The sequence below is a fragment of the Leptodactylus fuscus genome, chromosome 6 (assembly GCF_031893055.1).
Source record: "Leptodactylus fuscus isolate aLepFus1 chromosome 6, aLepFus1.hap2, whole genome shotgun sequence".
Taxonomy (NCBI): domain Eukaryota; kingdom Metazoa; phylum Chordata; class Amphibia; order Anura; family Leptodactylidae; genus Leptodactylus; species Leptodactylus fuscus.
In genome coordinates this window covers 157,164,970-157,184,341 of record NC_134270.1, presented here as the reverse complement: position 1 = coordinate 157,184,341, position 19,372 = coordinate 157,164,970, and the positions used below count along the sequence as shown (strand labels likewise).

The 19,372-nt window shown below is 43.7% G+C and overlaps 1 protein-coding gene across 8 annotated transcripts in view; it reads right to left on the bottom strand.

Moving 5' to 3' along the window:
* The window catches only part of LOC142208876 (myosin-10-like), a 75,563-nt gene extending 65,188 nt beyond the window's left edge, over positions 1–10,375 (bottom strand). For 4 of the 8 annotated variants that reach the window (XM_075277682.1, XM_075277683.1, XM_075277684.1 and 1 more), the window contains exon 1: positions 10,144–10,373. The gene's annotated coding sequence lies outside the window, so the exon portion shown is untranslated. Of the gene's footprint in view, positions 1–10,143 lie in introns of all 8 variants that reach the window. The other 4 variants (XM_075277687.1, XM_075277681.1, XM_075277680.1 and 1 more) reach the window with 3 other exon arrangements.
* Between the last annotated feature and the right edge of the window lie 8,997 nt (positions 10,376–19,372).

The following is a 19,372-nucleotide window of genomic DNA, read 5'->3' as shown; positions in this document are numbered from 1 at the left end:
GACCGGGCACCGGACCAGCCATCTCTGGAGGTAAGTGGACACCAGGGGGGACTAAGTAGCCAGAGGATTAAAAAAAAATCCTCTGGCTACTTTAGTGATTCACTACACAGCGTGGATTCTAACAATTGTTAGATTCCATGCTGTATAGTGAATAGGATTGCTTTTAAAATCCGATCTCCGATTAATTAAAAAATCCCATTGACTTGCATTGGGATCGGAATTGGGATCGAGATCGGGTTCGAATGAAAAATGATCGGAAATCGGATTTTAAAATCGATCCTGAAAAGTCAAGATCGGCTCAACCCCAGTCATTGGCAGTAGACAGGAAGAAGTCAAGGTAGACAGCAAACAAAAAGACGTGGTCAAGAATGCAAACGATGTTCAATAAGGAACAAAAATACCGTTGTAGACACTGGAACCAAAAAGATCTTATTGTTAAAAAAACAGAAACGAATGGGGGAAGGGTTCTTAAAGGGAGTCAGAACCCAGTATATTAACCCACCTATCTATCTGTGGGGTTGGGTTCTGGTGCCATGATACTTGGGCCTTGGCGTGAGTCAGGATGTTTAACGTGTATGAGGGCTCGAAGATTCACCCAACGGGCAAAGTGGCAGTCAGGATGAAGAAGTCAGACACGTGAGGAGATAAGCTATTACAAGTAAATTATGTAAAAAGATAGATCTGTTCATGTAAGACATTGTAAAGGTCAAAGGCGTTTGGAAACAGCAGTCTCTAGGACGTCACAGGACGTTCCAGTTGTTGGAGAGTCACGAGTTGGCCAGCACTAGTCTGGAAGCTACACAGATCCTAAGCTTGTTCCTCTGCCATATCTGAAGATATTTATAGCACCTGGCACAGAAATAAAAATCTGGAAAAAGTCAAAAACATGTTCAGATCTAAGATTTGTTCCATAAATCAATATTCAACACAGATGGAACCCATTTTCTTATTGGAATTCTGACATTACAATTGTATTAGCAACCTAAAATATGAGTCTTGTAGGCTATTGCCATGCCTTACTAGACGAGAAAAACTACAACACCATATGAAATTAGGTTTCAAAAAATTTGAAAATTCTTCAAATTTGCAAAAATTCTTTGTGTCTAGTTACTCGCGAGTGGCTTCTCCACTTCTCCCGAGTCTCGAAAACAATTTGGATTCTCTTCGTCAACCTAATCGGTGTCTGAAGGTAAGCAGATTAATGAAGTCCGGACAGGGAACAAGCAGAGGGTGTGGTGCCAATCCTTCCCCAGGAACAACAGAAGAGACAAAGGTGTGCCTAAAACAAAGCAAACTTGGTTTGGGATATGGGAGGAGGGCATACATTTTCTTCATGTCTATCTTGCATAATAGCTGGCTTTGTTGCTAGGATATTCACTATAATGAGATTTTAGAGTCACAGCGCTAAAACATATTTTGTGTTTTGCTTCAGGCCAATAATTTGTGAACCCGTGGGAAATCTTCGGCCATGTGTTGAAATCCAACGTACCCCATCCTTCCTTCCCTAGGTCTACCTAGATCTGACTAAAACTGGTGGATTCAGCTGATGTTGATCCAATGTATATAAACAAGGGCCTTAAACCAAGGATCCTACACTAAATTATCTCAGAATTGGGCGTTTCATAACGAAGAAAAAGTTTCTTCCCAGTCGTGGAGCACAGATGGTGGACCTTAGACCTAAGCTTACTTATAGGTGGTCACACATGCCAAACTAAAGTTGATAAAAATGGACAATTTCCCCTATAACAAACCTTTCACCACCTCCACCAAATCTTTACATCATTCAGTAGGTTCTCTGATTCCATTGGAGTTGAATATTTTTCTACCATTCCTGAAAAATTGGGGCTGTTAGTTTTGATACTCAACATGGTCATTAGAATTTTTACTATCTGGTGGGCTCCATGGCTGGAGTAGACATCTTGGACTGCCCACCTGACCGTAGAGAGCCTAAGTAGTGTATTGGATGCTGAGACTATCTGCAGCAATTACTCAAGAACAGTGAGGGATAGAAAAAAAATTCCATTTGGACCCACTGAAGGATGAAAGAGTTGGATACGATGGAGGTGGTGAAAGGTCCTCTTTCATACTCTTGTCATCGCGAGCATGTGGGAGACATGGCCAATTCAAATATGAAGGTTCTGTGATGGATCAGCCATTGCTTGTCGACCCTCACTGGACAAACTTGGCCGTCTTGAACGATTATAATGGCCAATAGCAATGAAAAAGTGTAAGACTATAGAACAATCGTCTACCAGATGAACGTTCTTTCAAGAGTTGTACCAAGTTCTATCTAACATGTATGGTCACCTTAAACATCAGAATAAGGAAGGCCACCATTATACTTGAGAAAATATTAATTTTAGCTTTAAGTAAAATATCACCTACTTACAAACGCTTTTCTTTCTAGTGAAACGATAAAACTTGCGTAGAAGAGGCTTTTCTGCCCCAGAGCTTGAGAACATCAAGAGATGACTTTCTTTGATGTCTACAAAGCCTCGCTATACAACCAATTACTGCCACACCTCATGGAGGCATCTAGTGTGAGATTTACTTATGGATATTAGTTTCATTGCAATTCTAAGTGAATGTAACACGTAGATGTAGTTCATTCTTCAAGCTCAATCCTACAGCAAATGTTTTTGAATACTGAAGCACCCCTACCACGTAAGAGAAAAGATGTCCAAACCCACCGACTTCTTGGACATCTCTTTACGAAACTCTCCCCTCCACAATCTATCCTGAATGCACTAGCCAGGCTCAACTTCAGCCCAAAACGCTATATCAATGCCAGTCACTGCTCTGTTTACCCATCTATCATGGACTACAACTTAAACTTATCATTCTTATCCACAAAGGTCTTCACAATGTTGCACCCCTCTACATAGCCTTCCATTATCTAGGTCTACCACCCAACCCCTGCTCTCCAATCTGCCATTTATGTAAGATCAGCATTTCCTTCTCCAAGACTTCTCTTGAGCTGCATCGGTGCTCTGGAATGCCCTACCCTGGACAATCAGGTTATTACCCAGCAAACTGTTTTACACGTGACCTCAAAGTTTTAGGCAAACTTATCACACTCTTTAATCTAAGTCTACATCTCTCTAAGATAACTCTTCTCTTTCTATCTCTTCCCTTGCAGACGGCCATGGACGAGTTCAGAGTGCTATCTGAGTTGTTCCCGAATATCACACTGACCCATTCATTACTATCGGCCCACGCACATGACAGTGTATTACAGGGAGCAGTGTGTGGGCCCAAAGTCCGGGCTGGAAAACTCAGGACAGGGCCTGAGGAGCTTCCACAGCTCTTATTCATTGAATGAATGAGCCACGGAAACACAGCCGGTGCAGGGACAGCCATGCCTTCAATCACAGCCGTCTGCAAGAGGCCTAAACATCATTCCTCAAAATCTGAGATGGAACTGAAACCTTGCACAGTCAAGACTAAGGGTAGGTTCACACGGCGCAGGGCTCTCCTCTCTCCGGGGGACCTAAACAATGGAGAGCCCGACCACCAAAACAGAGGTTACCTGCAGACACCGGTAGATCCATAGACTATAATGGGGCCCAGAGGGTATTCGTTGGGTGTCCACCATTTTTATACTGAAATCAGTGGAGAGAAAAGTCCAAAAGTCCTCCGTACAGGTCGCCGATTTCTGCGGTGGGCTCTGGCACAGATGTGAACTCAGCCTAATACAGTTTATCGTTCCCTTAGAGTCAATGAGGTCAGGGGTAGTTGTCATATTGGCCGATAATCCCTTCGGTAGAGGCATTGTAATATGAGGATTCAGGAACAAAAGAACAACTTCCACAATCCTTTGAACCCTTTTCCCTTAAAATTAGGCAATTGATGTCTTAACCTTTACTAAAGCTTTTAATCCAATCTTCCCGTATGATGCATCCAACCTGGAGATGGGCAGCACAATGTACCTACAGAAGGCGGCAGGCGACACTCCCACTCTCCATGGCAGAATGTTCTTTTTGTATTTCCTTACACATCAGAATAACATAGCAATGCCAGGAAAGGATGTGGCTTACGCATTTCGGACCTTGCTCAGCCTTCAATCATGGCATTCCTATCATAGCATTGCTATTGTGAAAGAAAATCTCTGTCGGCGAGACAAAAACCTTTAGGTTAGGACATAGAAGGCCTTGTCTATGCAGGCAGATTGCTGACCATAACCATGACCATAGCACTGATCGATATAGGAAGCTGAGCGCACTTGTTACTACTATCACGAGGGGTCTGCACCATGGATCGGTCTCATCTACGTTCATTATTGGTGGTAGCCCACCCCTGCTTGCACAAGGTTTGCTGGATCCTTGTCTTCAGATCTTTTATTCAGATGTTTCTATGGTTACTGAGCTGCAATTCTAAGCATTTCATACGATTTTACACATTTTTAAGAAATACATCAAGTTTATGGCAAGATGTTCCAGGGTTAACCCTTATTTTACTAGACAATGTTCCTTGGCATGTTGGATCTTATCTTCTCAGCCAACTCCTGACTAGTGACAACCCATTCTTATCGAATTAGTGTTCGGGGTTTATCACAATTTCTGTGTTTTGGTTTGTCTACCCATTCTTTGAGGACTGACCTCAGGTTCTCAATGAGTTTCCTGCCCATGGACCCAAAACTCTATATTTTGTTGACCAAGCCAATTTTTCCATGTGACATGGTGTCCATTATGCTGGAGAAAGCATTGTCCATCACCACATTGGTCCAGGATGGTTGGGAGAAGTTGCCCTTGGAGGATGTTTAGATACCATTCTATATCCATTGCAATGATCTTAGGCAAAATAGTTGGTAAGCCCTGGGTGATGGACCACCCCAAACATGGATGGTCTCAAGATTCTTCATTATTGGCTTGTCTGAGAATTTCTCAATGACCCAGTCTGCCAAAGAAAATAACTTTATCCCAGTCCTCTGCAGTCCAATCCCTAGACTTTCTGAAGACTATCAATCTGTCCTTCATGTATTTTTGGGATAGAAGTGGCTTCTAGAAGAATGACTGTCCAGAGAAGATAAAATGAGGACTACCATAGACTTGCCAATAGGACTCACCTGAATCAAACAGTGCTTTCCCCTTGTGCCTCCGTTGCCAAGATATTGCTGCTTTTTCCAAATGCAAATAGTCTCTTGGTGTTACCACTTACCTCTTTGGAGCAAAAACAAAGCCCTCATTGCTCCATAGAGTGCAATTGAATACTGGCAAAAACAGCAATAGGCAATTGTTGCAATAGGCAACAGGCAATTCCAAAAGGGAACGCTGTATGTTTCAGGTGACCCAAACCTATCTATCTGCAGGTGACATGCTGGGTTCTGGTGACAGATTCCCTTTAAAGGGATTCCTCATTAAAATAGGGTATTTTTTCTGCCTACCACGTTGGAATAGCCTTAAGAAAGGCTATTCTACTCCTACCTTTAGATGTCTTCTCCGGGCCGCTGTTCAGTGAAAATCCCGGTGTTCGTCGGTATGCAAATGAGCTCTCTCACAGCAATGGGGGTGTCCCCAATGCTGCAAGAGAACTCTCCAGCGCCACCTCTATCTTTGTCTGGAACGGCCTCACTTCACGTCTTCTTCTGGCGCTGGGTTCAAACTGCATATGCCAGCCGGCCACAAGAAAATGCCGGCTTACACTTAGTGTATAAGCGGCCATTTTCTTGTGGCCGGCGGACATGCCCGAGTCCTAGAAGTTTGAACCCAGCTCCGGAAGAAGATGTGCATAGAGGCCATTCCTGAAGAAGATGGAGGCGGCGCTGGAGTTTCTCTCGCAGCATTGGGGACGCCTCCAGTGCTGCAAGAGAACTCATTTGCATACTGATATTTCTACCAAACGGCGGCCCGGAGAAGACATCTAAAGGTAGGAGAAGAATAGCCTTTCCTAAGGGTATTCCAACGGGGTAGGCAGAAAAAAATACAATTTTAATGATAGAATCCATTTAAAGGAGCATTTCCTATATGGTTAAACCACAAATCTCAGCTTCCTTAGATTGAGATCTAACTATTTTTTTCTCACAGCAAATACACACAAATCAGATCCTAATCTCAACTGCGCTTATACTATTTCATTATCATTGGACCTTCTCTGACAAGCAAGATTTTCCCAAGACTTCACACTCCACCAAAGGCGTATTGGAACTTGCCCCATTATACGGGTACCACCAAAAGTAAGCAGCTCTGCTTTGTGACAAGTTAAATAGACCGGAACGCGTGTGTTTGTTATCTCGATGCTGCCTGCATGAAGACGTGTAGAGAAAGTGATTTGCTTTACACCAGCGAAACATTCTCCAGTTGTGATCCCTTAGAAATCTTATGGGGCCAACTATACCTCTCCAGTTGTAGGGCTTGCAGAGAAACAAGTTTGAGTGCATTGCCTTCTATTCTTTCCAGATATAGATGTCAAATCAGGTGGTTAGAGGTCTTCCATAATGATTACACCTCATGGAGTACTGGTTTTCCTTATGGAGATCCAACTGGTATAGGGAGTCTCCTACCATAGTCATGTTCTTCCATGGTTATAGAGTAGAAGCAAACCCAATGTAGCCCGACCCTTCAAAGCAATCTCTTCCAGCATCGTCTTTTGGTGGGTAGATCCCTCAAAGAACATGTCTGACAAAAAAAGTCTCGGAACATGATGTGAGACAAACCAGCGGGGTACTAGTTGGCTAGGTGAGAGGTCAAGAGGATGCTATGGGGAATATAGTAACCAGATCACACAAGGTTTCTGCTCTGACCTTTTTCTGATGCCCTCACGGCCCTTTAACAAAGCGTGCGGAGTGAGGTGGGGATCAAAGTGGTCCGGAACAGGGACGCCTCGGCCCAAGAGACGCGTAGAGTAGAATTCCGGCACACAATACCTTCCATTATACGCCGAAATGATTAACAGAAAAGAAACCAACAAACTGGAAAAAATTGCATACCTATGTACTATTAAAATTAATATTTTTATACCTATTTTTGAAAGAATTTATAAAAACATTTGCTTAAAACTTAGGTGCCTATGTACAAAAATGGTAAGAGATCTTCAAAACGGTGAGAAGACGCCTTTGTAGTATGCTTTATGATCTTTCATCTACAAAGTCACGCACATGTCTGCCCCACCCTACAGATGTAGCCTCATCTCGGAGTGCTAAATCAACTATAACCTACACATTTCCCAAGACCAGTAACAGAGGATCTCTGGGTAAGAGTCAATAAACAGCCAACGACTGCTACAAGAATACAGTTCTTTATTACTGTCAGGTTCTCAACTTCATTCACCTTAAAGAAGACCTTTCTCCACCTCCATTGATTCCAATTCCTTGCATCCTTGAATAGTCAGTGCAGAGATGGATTTCTTTCTCTAGCCCCCACCATACCTGAGCAATCAGTGTTGTTATTTTCACCTATTTTGTTAATCAGGCTCCCTATTGTGAGGGGGCGTGCTATCTATCTAGTCTAGGACCGTCCACCTGAGCAATTGGGTATTCAAACTAACAGCAATGATTGCTCAGGAATGGTGGGGTCTAGAGAAAAAATTCCAAATGGGCTGGAAACTGTGGCTTGGTGCCTTGAACAGTCGGTCAAGTGAAGCATGTATACGTATTGGAATGGTCAGAAGATATGAAGGTAGAGTATAAGCAAAGAGACTGACCCTGGTACTAGGGCCAAAATAGTAGCCTTGGAACAAAGCCAATAAATGTATTGCTATAATATCCAGACTAACCTCTACTCGCAACAGTCTGAAGAGTAGATATTTCTATTTCCATCCACTGCAGCATGTAATCAGTTAAAATGAATAATCCGACGTCAGATCACCAGAAGTATTTCCTAATATTCCTGCCAGCCATGTTATAGTTGGCTTCATCTTGCTATGTAAATACCAATAAAAGTAATTTCCAATGGTCATTAATGAGCTTCCAGTATGTAACATTGTAGCTGACATCTAGGGTGGCATTGGGTACACTCACCCTCGTGTTTATGGGCTCCATAAATAACCTTTTGTCTTCATTCTGTTATATCGATGTAATCTGTTACCATCAAATAACAAAATAGTCACATCAGGGCCAAGCTAAATATTCTTCAGTCACACTCTTCTATGTTTATTGTTTCTTTTACATTATGTGCCAAGGCAACATGTTCATGCCAATGCATTTGTAATGCTTTTCTATACACCTACATCACCTCGAAGGAGCCCCAGACACCGAGGAACTCCGACAAGCAACGTTTACTACAAGGACTACTCAGACATCTGGGTGTGACAGTATACGGCCCTGGGGACCTGGATAGAGACCAGTCCCTCTATATACGCCATGACTAAGAGCTGCTCGGCGTAGTCTATGTGGTTTGATAGATATCACACGATTTGCTAAATGCATTAACCTGAGATATCACCATATTACCCCCTACATTGGTGGACCAAACACACATTAGACACCCATGGGGCAATGCTTGTTCTGCCAACAACTAGTAGGCCATGCATTTGTTCTTGAAAAGGGAGATCCACTGCCAGACACTTTGGGCACAAGCTCATCTACTCAGGGTCCAGTTTTGGGGGTTTCATCATGCCCGACCCTTCTTTTCTATGACAGACAAGAGATTCCCATACATATCAGATGGTTGGCTGTTCTGTCGAAATCGTTGGGTTTGGCAGACATTCGTCTAATAAGTATGGCCAACTTAAGCCTCTAGCTTACAGACATGCTGGGAGTTGCAGTTTCACAACATCGGGTGAGCTATAAGTTACACTCGTCTACATAAAACTAGTATGACAAGTACTGTCATAAACCTGTGTAGTATAAGAAACCTATAAATGATAAATCATAAAAAAATCCTGAGATAGTAGCAGATCACCACTATGTCCTATAGAACTCATCTGCAATTGTCTGGTTGTCAGGGCATGCTGGGAGTTGCAGTTGCACACTAACTAAAGAGCCATAAGTTACACTTGTCTACATAAAACTAGTATGGCAAGTACTGTCATAAACCTGTGTAGTATAAGAAACCTATAAATGATAAATCATAAAAAAATCCTGAGATAGTAGCAGATCACCACTATGTCCTATAGAACTCATCTGCAATTGTCTGGTTGTCAGGGCATGCTGGGAGTTGCAGTTGCACACTAACTAAAGAGCCATAAGTTACACTTGTCTACATAAAACTAGTATGGCAAGTACTGTCATAAACCTGTGTAGTATAAGAAACCTATAAATGATAAATCATAAAAAAATCCTGAGATATTAGCAGATCACCGCTATATCCTATAGAACTCATCTGCAATTGTCTGGTTATCAGGGCATGCTGGGAGTTGCAGTTGCACACTAACTAGAGAGCCATAAGTTACACTTGTCTACATAAAAGTAGTATAGCAAGTACTGTCATAAACCTGTGCAGTATAAGAAACCGATAAGTTATAAAAGTCATAAAAATTCTCGACATAGCAGCAGATCACCGCTATGTCCTGTGGCACACCAGATAATAGTGTCTGGTTGTCAGGGCATGCTGGGAGTTGCAGTTGCACACCGGCCACCATAATTTATACCACTCTATATAAAACTAATATCACAAGTACTGTCATAAACCTGTACAGAATAAGAAACCAATAAACTACAAATCCTAAAAAAAAAATCTCAAGATACTATAAAGCAGTCATTATGTTTTCTGGCACTCCAGGTGTTGTCAGGGCATGCTGGGAGTTGTAGTTGCACACTAGCTAGAGAGCCATAAACTACACTGCTCTACACAGTATCACAAGTACTATCATAAAACCTGTGCAGTATAAGAAACCGATAAATCTTAAGAAATCTGGAACAGAATATCACAGCTACGTTCTGGTTGTCAGAGCATGCTGGGAGTTGCAGTTACACAACAGTTGGAGGACCACTTCTCTAACAGAATCTAGTATTACAAGTACTGTTATAAATCTCGTGTAGTATAAGAAGCCGATAAGTTACAAGAAGTATAAAGTGTCAGATCACGGCCACGTTCTGGAGAACTATCATATATACCTTATATATAGGTATACTGTTATTTAACGCTGAGTAACAAGAACCTATAAGGATACACCTGCACCCCAGGATTATATAGTGACTGCCTGAAGTTTCCCGGGGACAGTCTCCAGAGCTAGAGCACAGACTTGATGAGGAATAAGAATCCTTACCTGGTCTCAAGCAATGCGGATTGTCCTACAAAACCAGAAAAAAAAAAAGAAATATATCCCCTGTGCTGCAGAGCAGGTAGTTATCTCCAAGGTGGATGTGTCCCGCAGCCTGCTGTGCATCCAGACACTCCACTGTCAGTGCATGTCCGGAAGGAGAGGAGGGGGAGTGCAAAGGTCCCTGATGTCATCTATCTAGGAGGGGCCAGGAATGCTCTACGCTCCCATGTAACGTGCTGAAACCTCACAGGCAAACATCATACCTACAGACAAAGGGCTGGCTGCAAGACATTTTTAACCTATTCTGACAAAGGTGTAACGCGTTTCCTCCTCGAGAAGCCAAATGTTACTTTGTTCCGAGACTTTCTGCCAGATAAAACTTTCTAAATTTATTTTGCAAAGACTAAAAGAGGACTCGGCACATTCCTGTTCTGCTGACATTCCGCATATACGTCCTATATTGTTCCATGGATGTTATTAAAGGGATATTCTGGTGTTAAAGTTGGATCCTTGTATGATCTGGGACCGTCTTTCATTCTGCACCTTTTTAAGATCTCTTCTTACTGTCAGTGAATGGAAAACTTAAAGGGATCCTATCATTTAAACTTAATTTTTTGTAGATCACACGTCGGAATACCCTTAAGAAAAGCTATTCCTCTCCTACCTTTAGATGACTTCTCCGCGCCGCCGTTTCGTAGAAATAACGGTTTTCGCCGCCATGCAAATGAGTTCTCTCGCAGCACTGGGGGCGGACCCAAGCGCTAAAACAGCACTGGGGGCGTCCGCAATGCTGCGAGAAAACTCTCCAGCGCCACCTCAATCTTCTTCAGGAACATCGTCTTCTTATGGCTCAGGCGGTGAAACTTGTAGGCCTCAGGCAGAGCCGACTCGCATGTCCACGGCCACATGAAAAATGGCCGCTTACACAGTAAGTAAGCGGCCATTTTCTTGTGGCCTGTGGGCATGCGCAGATGACTCTGCCCGAGGCCTACAAGTTTCACCGTAGAAGAAGATGTTCCTGAAGAAGATGGAGAGTTCTCTCGCAGCATTGGGGACGCCCCCCGTGCTGTTTGAGCACTGAGGACCACCCCCAGTGCTGCGAGAGAACTCATCTGCATACCGACGAAAACTGGTATTTCTACGGAACGGCGGCGCAGAGAAGACATCTATAGGTAGGAGAAGAATAGACTTTCTTAAAAAATGAAGTTTAAATGATAGGATCCCTTTAAAGGGGACCCGTCTTATTGAACATGGTGTCTGATCTACAGGAGATGAGAGGACTGATAGACAGTTTTTGGGACAAGATTCAATATAATCTGTAATATATTCATATCCCTGCTATTTCTATAGGAGTCCAGTAGGCGGTCCTACTAGTGACTGCTTTCCATATATAGAGGAAAGTAGAACCTCCCATTGGACACCTACACTCAGAAAGAATACTTGTAAACTCTCCCCGAAGCTCCCGAAAAACGGGATAACCTCCTGGACTACTAAAAGGGCAGGTGAATTTCTCGGTCCCCCGAGGTAGCACTTTAACAGGTCATTTGGATACTTTATGTGTCAGACAGATCTGGAAATGGGGCACAACCAGCACACCTAGTGCCCAAAGAGGTGTATCAAAATATATAATGTCCAAAAAGGGCACGATCACACCCATAAAGGACGTGGCTTTGTCTGGAACTTTTTGCGTCATGCTGTGCCTGCTCTTCCCCCAATATGTTGGCCGGTATGGGTTTATATGAATTAATGACAGGCTATACTGAGTCTTTTCCTATAAAACTATATATCATTCTGCTTTATAACATGACGTCTGCAGATAAGATGCCGATTTCCACATCAAAGGTTCCCTTTAAGAAAAATTGTAACTTGGGAAAAAACACACTATAGAGTCTCCATTATGAAATCCCATATATAATGCAAGCAGTGACAGTGTAGAGGGGGAGAGTTCTTAATACTGGAGCACTATGCAGAATTCACGTAACATCATGGCGCCCATCACTAAGACACAATGGTAGTAATTCGGCAGGGTACCACAAGAGCCACTGAATGGCTGCCACGTCATACACTGTCCACATAAAGACTGTGTAGAGCTTCAATTATACCTATAGGGAAACCGCCAGCATTTCCGTATAGCTAAAATTTACATGCTGCGATTCCCAATAACGCAACAGTTTTGGCAATCGCAGCATTTCCGCTGCGTGTATTGTCCTGCGATGGGTGGATGGGATTCGCTAGTGGTGGTGGTGATGATGGATTTTGCAGTGGTGTTCACGCCACACGTGTAAAATGTCACCTCCAATCTTCCTCATTAGGCAACGGTGCCTTAAATCTTACTGATAAAATCTAGTAACCCTATAGACCAGGGGTCCTCAAACTTTTTAAACAGTGGGCCGGAGGCAGAGCAGGTCGCACAGACATAGGGAGCGGTGCCCTCCAATAGGTAAAGTGAAGTGCGCTCCATGGCCTGGCCCGAGCTCCCCAGGAGCTTCATTATAAATGCACGCCTGCCGGCGTTGTCAGCGAGGCCAGACAAGTGCTTGGCGGGCCACATGTGGCCCTCGGGCCGCAGTTTGAGGACCCCTGCTATAGACTATAATGGGGTCCGTGTGGTTTCCGGATGAAACATGCAGAGAGAAAAGTCCTGTAAGTAGCAGTTTTCTCTCTGCATGTTTCATGCAGAAACCACACGGACCCCATTATAGTCTATGGGGTCCATGAGTTTCCTTAGGTAACCGCTTTTTAATACGTATAGGTTTGCTTTTGACGGGTCCCCAAGCAAACTCCCCGAACGGAAATCCGAACACAGATGTGTACCAAGCCCAAACAATAATCCAGAATTATTTTACAGAGTATACAATCATATCCTAAGACAGACATGTCAGGAGACCCCTTTAAATAAAACAGTCATAGTTGCCCATAGCAACCAATCAGAAGGCAGCTGTCATTTTACAGGAGCAGAATACAAAATGTAAGCTGCGCTGTGATAGGTAGCTATGGGCTGTGATTGGTTGCTAAAAAAGTTTTGCTTTATTAATAGTGCCCCATAGTGTATATTAGACAGTTGCAGAACGTTCCATGCACAAGGTATTTCCATAAAAGTCTGCATTCACCTCTGCACTGCACCACTGCTGACTGGCAGCTCTGACCAGTATTGAGCCTTGTGACAGCTCCGCTCCAGCTCGGACTCGTGTAGGACAAGTCTCAGTCGGGTTATATCGACTACATTGGTTATTATATTCTGTAATATGAAAGATTGGATAGGATGAATTATTATACACATGCGGCACCTATAACCATTTTCAGGTTGCGTTCCCAGTCGCCGTTTGGCGCAGTCTCACTACATATAAGAACATCAAAACAGCACGCCTGAAAGCGAGAGGCGATTTGTAGAAGTTATTACATGCTGCTTTGTGTAATATTTGCATGTATGTCTTGCCGAGTAAACAGCACAATGGCGCGGGTGAAGATGTTCGCTCTACCATGTGCTGACAAGGGTGTTAACTGTTTACAGCCCATGGGACAGTACTACTGATCAGGGATGGGTTAAGGATAACATGGAGAGCACGGGTCTCCCATCCATTCACGCCAAACATCCCTGTTACAGAATAATGTCACATAGCAGCCCTTCAAGCGATATACACTGCCTGGCCAAAAAAAAAGGCGCGAGTGTTAATATTTAGCTGAGCCACCATGAGCACGAATAACAGCACGCATCCGTCTCGGCATGGAGTCTATAATGTTCTGTAGTGTAGACTCAGGGATTTTGATCCAATTCTTGAGTATCAGGGAGCCCAGGTTACACAGATTCGTTGGGGGTGGTGAGTGACAGCGCAGGTTCCTTTCTAGCACGTTCCAGTGTTTCGTGTGCTTCTCATCGCACCCGGACACGACCATCACTCTGGAACAATGAAACGTGATTCATCTGACCACATGACCTTTCTCCACTACTCTAGGGTCCAATCCTTGTGGTCTCTTGCAAATGACAGGCGCCGGCGTCTGTTGGTCTCTGTCACCAATGGCTTTCGTGTGGCGACACAACTGTTGAAACCCATTCCTTTGAGTTCTCGTCGCATTGTTCGCTCCGAAATGTGTCGCTTCGTCGAGTTGAACATCTGTGTGAGCTCAAAGGTGGTTTTCCGGCGGTTATTCTTCACCAGTCGCTTTAGGGACCTACGACCTCGAGTTTCGAGTATAGTCTTACGCTCACACTTTCCACGGTTGGAGGGGGGGTTCTCCACCATCTTGCCATGCTCGTATGATACACTGAACAGTTCTCTGTCCGATACCAGTTACTTCAGATATCTCCTTGGTCGATTTGTTGGCCTGATGCAATCCAATGACTTGCCCCTTCTAGAAGGCACTAACATCTCTTCCTCTGGTAGCTCTTCCGTTGGTAGACATCGCTTCACACCTTTAATTATGATCTGCACTTGACAGGCTACAGCTCAATTATATATATTCAAGAATATATGCAAATTCCTGTCATGAACAGTTCAGAATTATATCAGGGGTGGAACGGTACCTTGTTGCACAAGGCGACTTTTTTTTTGGCCAGGCAGTGTAATGTCCAATAGTGGCCCCCAAACAGTATATTGTATGCGTTCGGTCCAAACAAAAATGCTGGGTGAAACTTGCAAAGTTCCCCCAACACATATTTACCTGCAGTAGCCTCCTGTGCCCCTGTTTTTCCCACAGCGCTTTTCACAGACAGTCTGCAGAGTTTTCCTCCGCGCACTTTCTACTTCAATTACACCTATACGGAAAACGCCAGCGTTTCCGTAGCTATAATGGAGCTGCTACAGTTTACAAAAACGCAACAGTTTTTGTCACGTCCACTGCGGAGATTAAACAGAATTCCAACCACTTTGCATGGACTGTAAAATGCTACACGTTTACACAACATGGGGCCCCGGCCTTAAAGAGGTTTCCCGGAAAACCTATTTTCTGATATGTGGGAAGGTGAGAGAAAAAAAAACCATACTCACCTGTCCCCAGTGCTCCGGTGTCTTCCACTGCGGTCCACTTCTGCTGCTCTGGGGTCTTGTTCTGGCAGAGGTCCCTGGCACACGTGACCTCTGAGGCCAATCAATGGCCTAAGGAAAGAACACGGGATGACATACAAGTGATGTATACGAGTGACGTAACCGTTCCTTCACCTAAGCTGCTGATTGGCCTTTGTGGTCACAGGTGCACTGGGGCCTTCCATCAAAACAAGGCACCGGAGCAGCAGGACCAGACCACGATGGGAGATGCCGGAGCACCAAGGACAAGTGAGTATTAGCTTTTGGGGTTTTTTTTACCTTGTTCAGCCTCATATCATAAAACAGTTTATCCCGGACAACCCCTTTAATATAATGCTCCCCTGCTACTGATCCATCATCTGAAGAATTACTGTTACATGCATCTACTGAGCGAATATTAACCAAGCATGTAATGTACATTAAATGGCCACGAGCTCCTGCCGAGAGTGATGGGGCTGAATTAAGTGTACTGTATATACATAGTATTACTTTATTTTATTACTACAGACCCCAGTTGTAGAGTTGTTAGGCCAAACCATTGCCCCCGACTCTTTTTTTTTTTCTTCACAGTCCAAATCCGACTCCTGCCCCGAATCCTTCATAAATGGCCGATGGCCATGGTCAGAGGGAGGCAGTAAAGATCCTCTAACTCATGAATAAAGCTATTTAGGCATAAGAGTGTTACACCCTCAGTCTCTTGTGGCACTATAGTAGTAATATGGCACCCATTGAGCTCACACTGGTTGCTCCAGAGGCCCATCATGGAATTCCTCCAAATGACCTCAATTCTCTATGTCTTCTGGTCAAAAATAAACGTATGTGGACACGGTTTTATAGCCCAAAGCTAAAAATGCTCTGCCATTGTGTGGAGTAAAGTGTTCTCGCTGTGATGGTGACGGTTGAAACCGGCATTTCTGTTTGTGTCATATTTTACATTCTTGAACGCAGGTCAGTCACCTTGGATGTAGGACGCAGTTCACATTACATGTTGCTGTTTACCTGTTTGCTTGCAGAATTAATATTCAGACAGGATTAATTAATAGAGAATTAATTCCATTTAATTATCTTAAACGCATAGGGTGGCTAGAATACACAAGGGTGACATTAACGTTGTAGAGTCAACCGATGATGTATATTCATGAGTGTCCATCCTAAGCCTCTCCTGACGTAACTCAGGATCATTGTAGGATTAGAAATACGAAAGCTGGCCATATATATGCAGGCCCTTGGTATACGGAGCATGTTGTAATTTGACATGCCCGAACCTTCTTCTTCTACAATCTGCCACTGAGAGCCCAGCCAGTCCCTAAGATATAACTTAGTCCCAACAAAAATCGGCAGGTTTGACCAGTATTCACTTTATTATGTATGGCCACCGTAAGATCCCTGATACATGCCACTTATAAGCTACAAGAGTCTGACTGGATAGCCACTATAGGTGAATGCTGAAGGTTGGCCATATGCACCTTTTTAGGTGGCCATGTCCAGCTATCTAATGTACATAAGGGGAGCCCTGCTTCTTGAGAAGGCAGAAGTAAAAATAGTTGGACATGTTGATTTTTAATATGCGTGATCCTGTATTCTTAAAGGAGTTAAACCCTCACCAGAATTACTTATTCCACCCTCTCCCCATATGAGCACTGAGAAGACATGAAGAAGACATGATAAGACATGAGCACTGAGAAGACCTGAAGACTGAGAAGACATGAGTACTGAGAAGACATGAAGAAGACACGAGTACTGAGAAGACCTGAAGACTGAGAAGATATGAGCACTGAGAAGACCTGAAGACTGAGAATACATGAGCACTGAGAAGACCTGAGTACTGAGAAGACATGAAGAAGACACGAGAAGACATGAGCACTGAGAAGACATGAGCACTGAGAAGACATGAAGAAGACATGAGTACTGAGAAGACCTGAAGACTGAGAAGACATGAGTACTGAGAAGACATGAGCACTGAGAGGACCTGAAGACTGAGAAGATATAAGCACTGAGAAGACATGAAGAAGACATGAGAAGACATGAGCACTGAGAAGACATGAGCACTGAGAAGACCTGAAGACTGAGAAGATATGAGCACTGAGAAGACATGAAGACTGAGAAGACAAGAAGAAGACATGAGAAGACATGAGCACTGAGAGGACCTGAAGACTGAGAAGACATGAGAATACCTGAAGACTGAGAAGATATGAGCACTGAGAAGACATGAAGACTGAGAAGACATGAAGACTGAGAAGACAAGAAGAAGACATGAGAAGACATGAGCACTGAGAGGACCTGAAGACTGAGAAGACATGAGAAGACATGAGAATACCTGAAGACTGAGAAGATATGAGCACTGAGAAGATATGAGCACTGAGAAGATATGAAGACTGAGAAGACATGAGTACTGAGAAGACATGAAGAAGACATGAGAAGATATGAGCACTGAGAAGACCTGAAGACTGAGAAGACGTGAGCACTGAGAAGACATGAGCACTGAGAAGACTCAGAAAAAAAAAAAAAAAGAAGAAGACGACATGACCACTTGGCCAAACCAATTGTGCAAATGAATGTGGGGTTGGGCAAATAGCTTCCGCTTCTTAAGGTGTATGGCCACCATTATGGTCTAGGCCTCTGTGGTCATAACACTGATTAGATTCAAGTGGCAATCTCCTCTACCTATTGAAAACTCATGCAGTCTCTGACAGGCCAAGAATGCATGTCTATGGGGAGCCAAGAGGAATGGCTGTTCACTCAACAAACATTTGCTATCTAGGTGAGTGTTTATTGCCATGAACCTGGACTACATATTTGCAGGTTACAGCTGGATCACCACCCGGCTTTATGGTCTGGTATATCACGGTTTGGTAATTTTGTAGTTTTCCATATCATACATGACCATGACGGAACATATGTCTCTTCCGAATCTGCTCTTATAACTCTATACAGGTCACTGCGCTGACCTGACCTCTACACTCGGAGCTCAGCATTGTCCAGCATTTATAGGAGATGGAAAGCGTCCATTTCTCAAAAAATCTAAAAATCGCCATAAAATGAATACAAAGAAGTGCAGTCTACCCGATGCCACTCCTTACCCACACCCTGCAGATCACGCAAGACTTCTAATGTGATTGCAGGTGGGAGGAGAGTGAAAACACATGTTTTTCCCACTTCCAAAAAAGGGCAGAAATTGCACGGCAGAAGCTCACCACCCTTTGGCCCTCCGCCAGAAACAGGAGGTGCCGTCACTCAGGTAGGGTGTGTTCTGTATGTGAAGTGAACTGAAATACTTGGACAATGACAGAGAGACAATCTACAGGGGTGGGGCAGGATGATAGCAACCGTCTGCCAGAAGAAGTCACACCTTACATACAATGCCACTGGAATTCGCTGCTGCTTCGTAGCAAGCCTTGTGCGTACAGAAACTCAAGGGTTAAATCATAAGTCATTAAAAGATTAATGTAAAACAAGGGTCCAAAAACACAGATTAGTAATAATCTCTGATGTATAATGGATCAGATTATCAGGGCACACTTTCTAAACTGATATTCCGCGATTCGGGGTGTATACGCAGTTGGGGTAAAGACACATGGTCAGGTTTTTGGATGCCAAAATCATGTGTGTGTTTAACAAAGGGAAGTTGATCTGTCCTTTATGATCCGCGCCTGGTTTAGGCTTCAAAAACTGCATAAAAACCCCAAATGTGTGTCTTTGTCCAAAAAACATAGTTGGAGTGGGAGCGATTCTATAACCTATGCGTGCCAACCTCTGTCTGCTGCACCATAAGCCAAATGCAGGCTGCAGTAAATGTACCTGCAAACTCTGTGCGATGGTGCGGCGTGAAAACCACGCAAATACTTTCATGGCGGTTTTGCATAAATCAGTTTTTTAAAGGAACGGTTCTAGGAAAATGTTCTCAGACCTGTGTCCGTGGGCATCTCATTGAAGATCCTAAAATCTCGTGGTTGTGGTTTCTAAATGTGTTTTTGAAGCTGCACTCAAGTCAATCTGGAAACTTGCAGAAAGTAACATGGAAAAAAACTGTGTACAAACTGTGACAAATAGGGCAAGGACCATGGGATGCACTAAACCAAAACTGGTTTATGATAACTGGTCTCGTTCTGGGCGCCAAGACTACTGAACCAGTAAGGCCGGGTCCACACGGGAGTTTTTTGGACTGGATTTTGATGCAATGGCCGCCTCAGTATCCGGTCCAAAAAACGGAT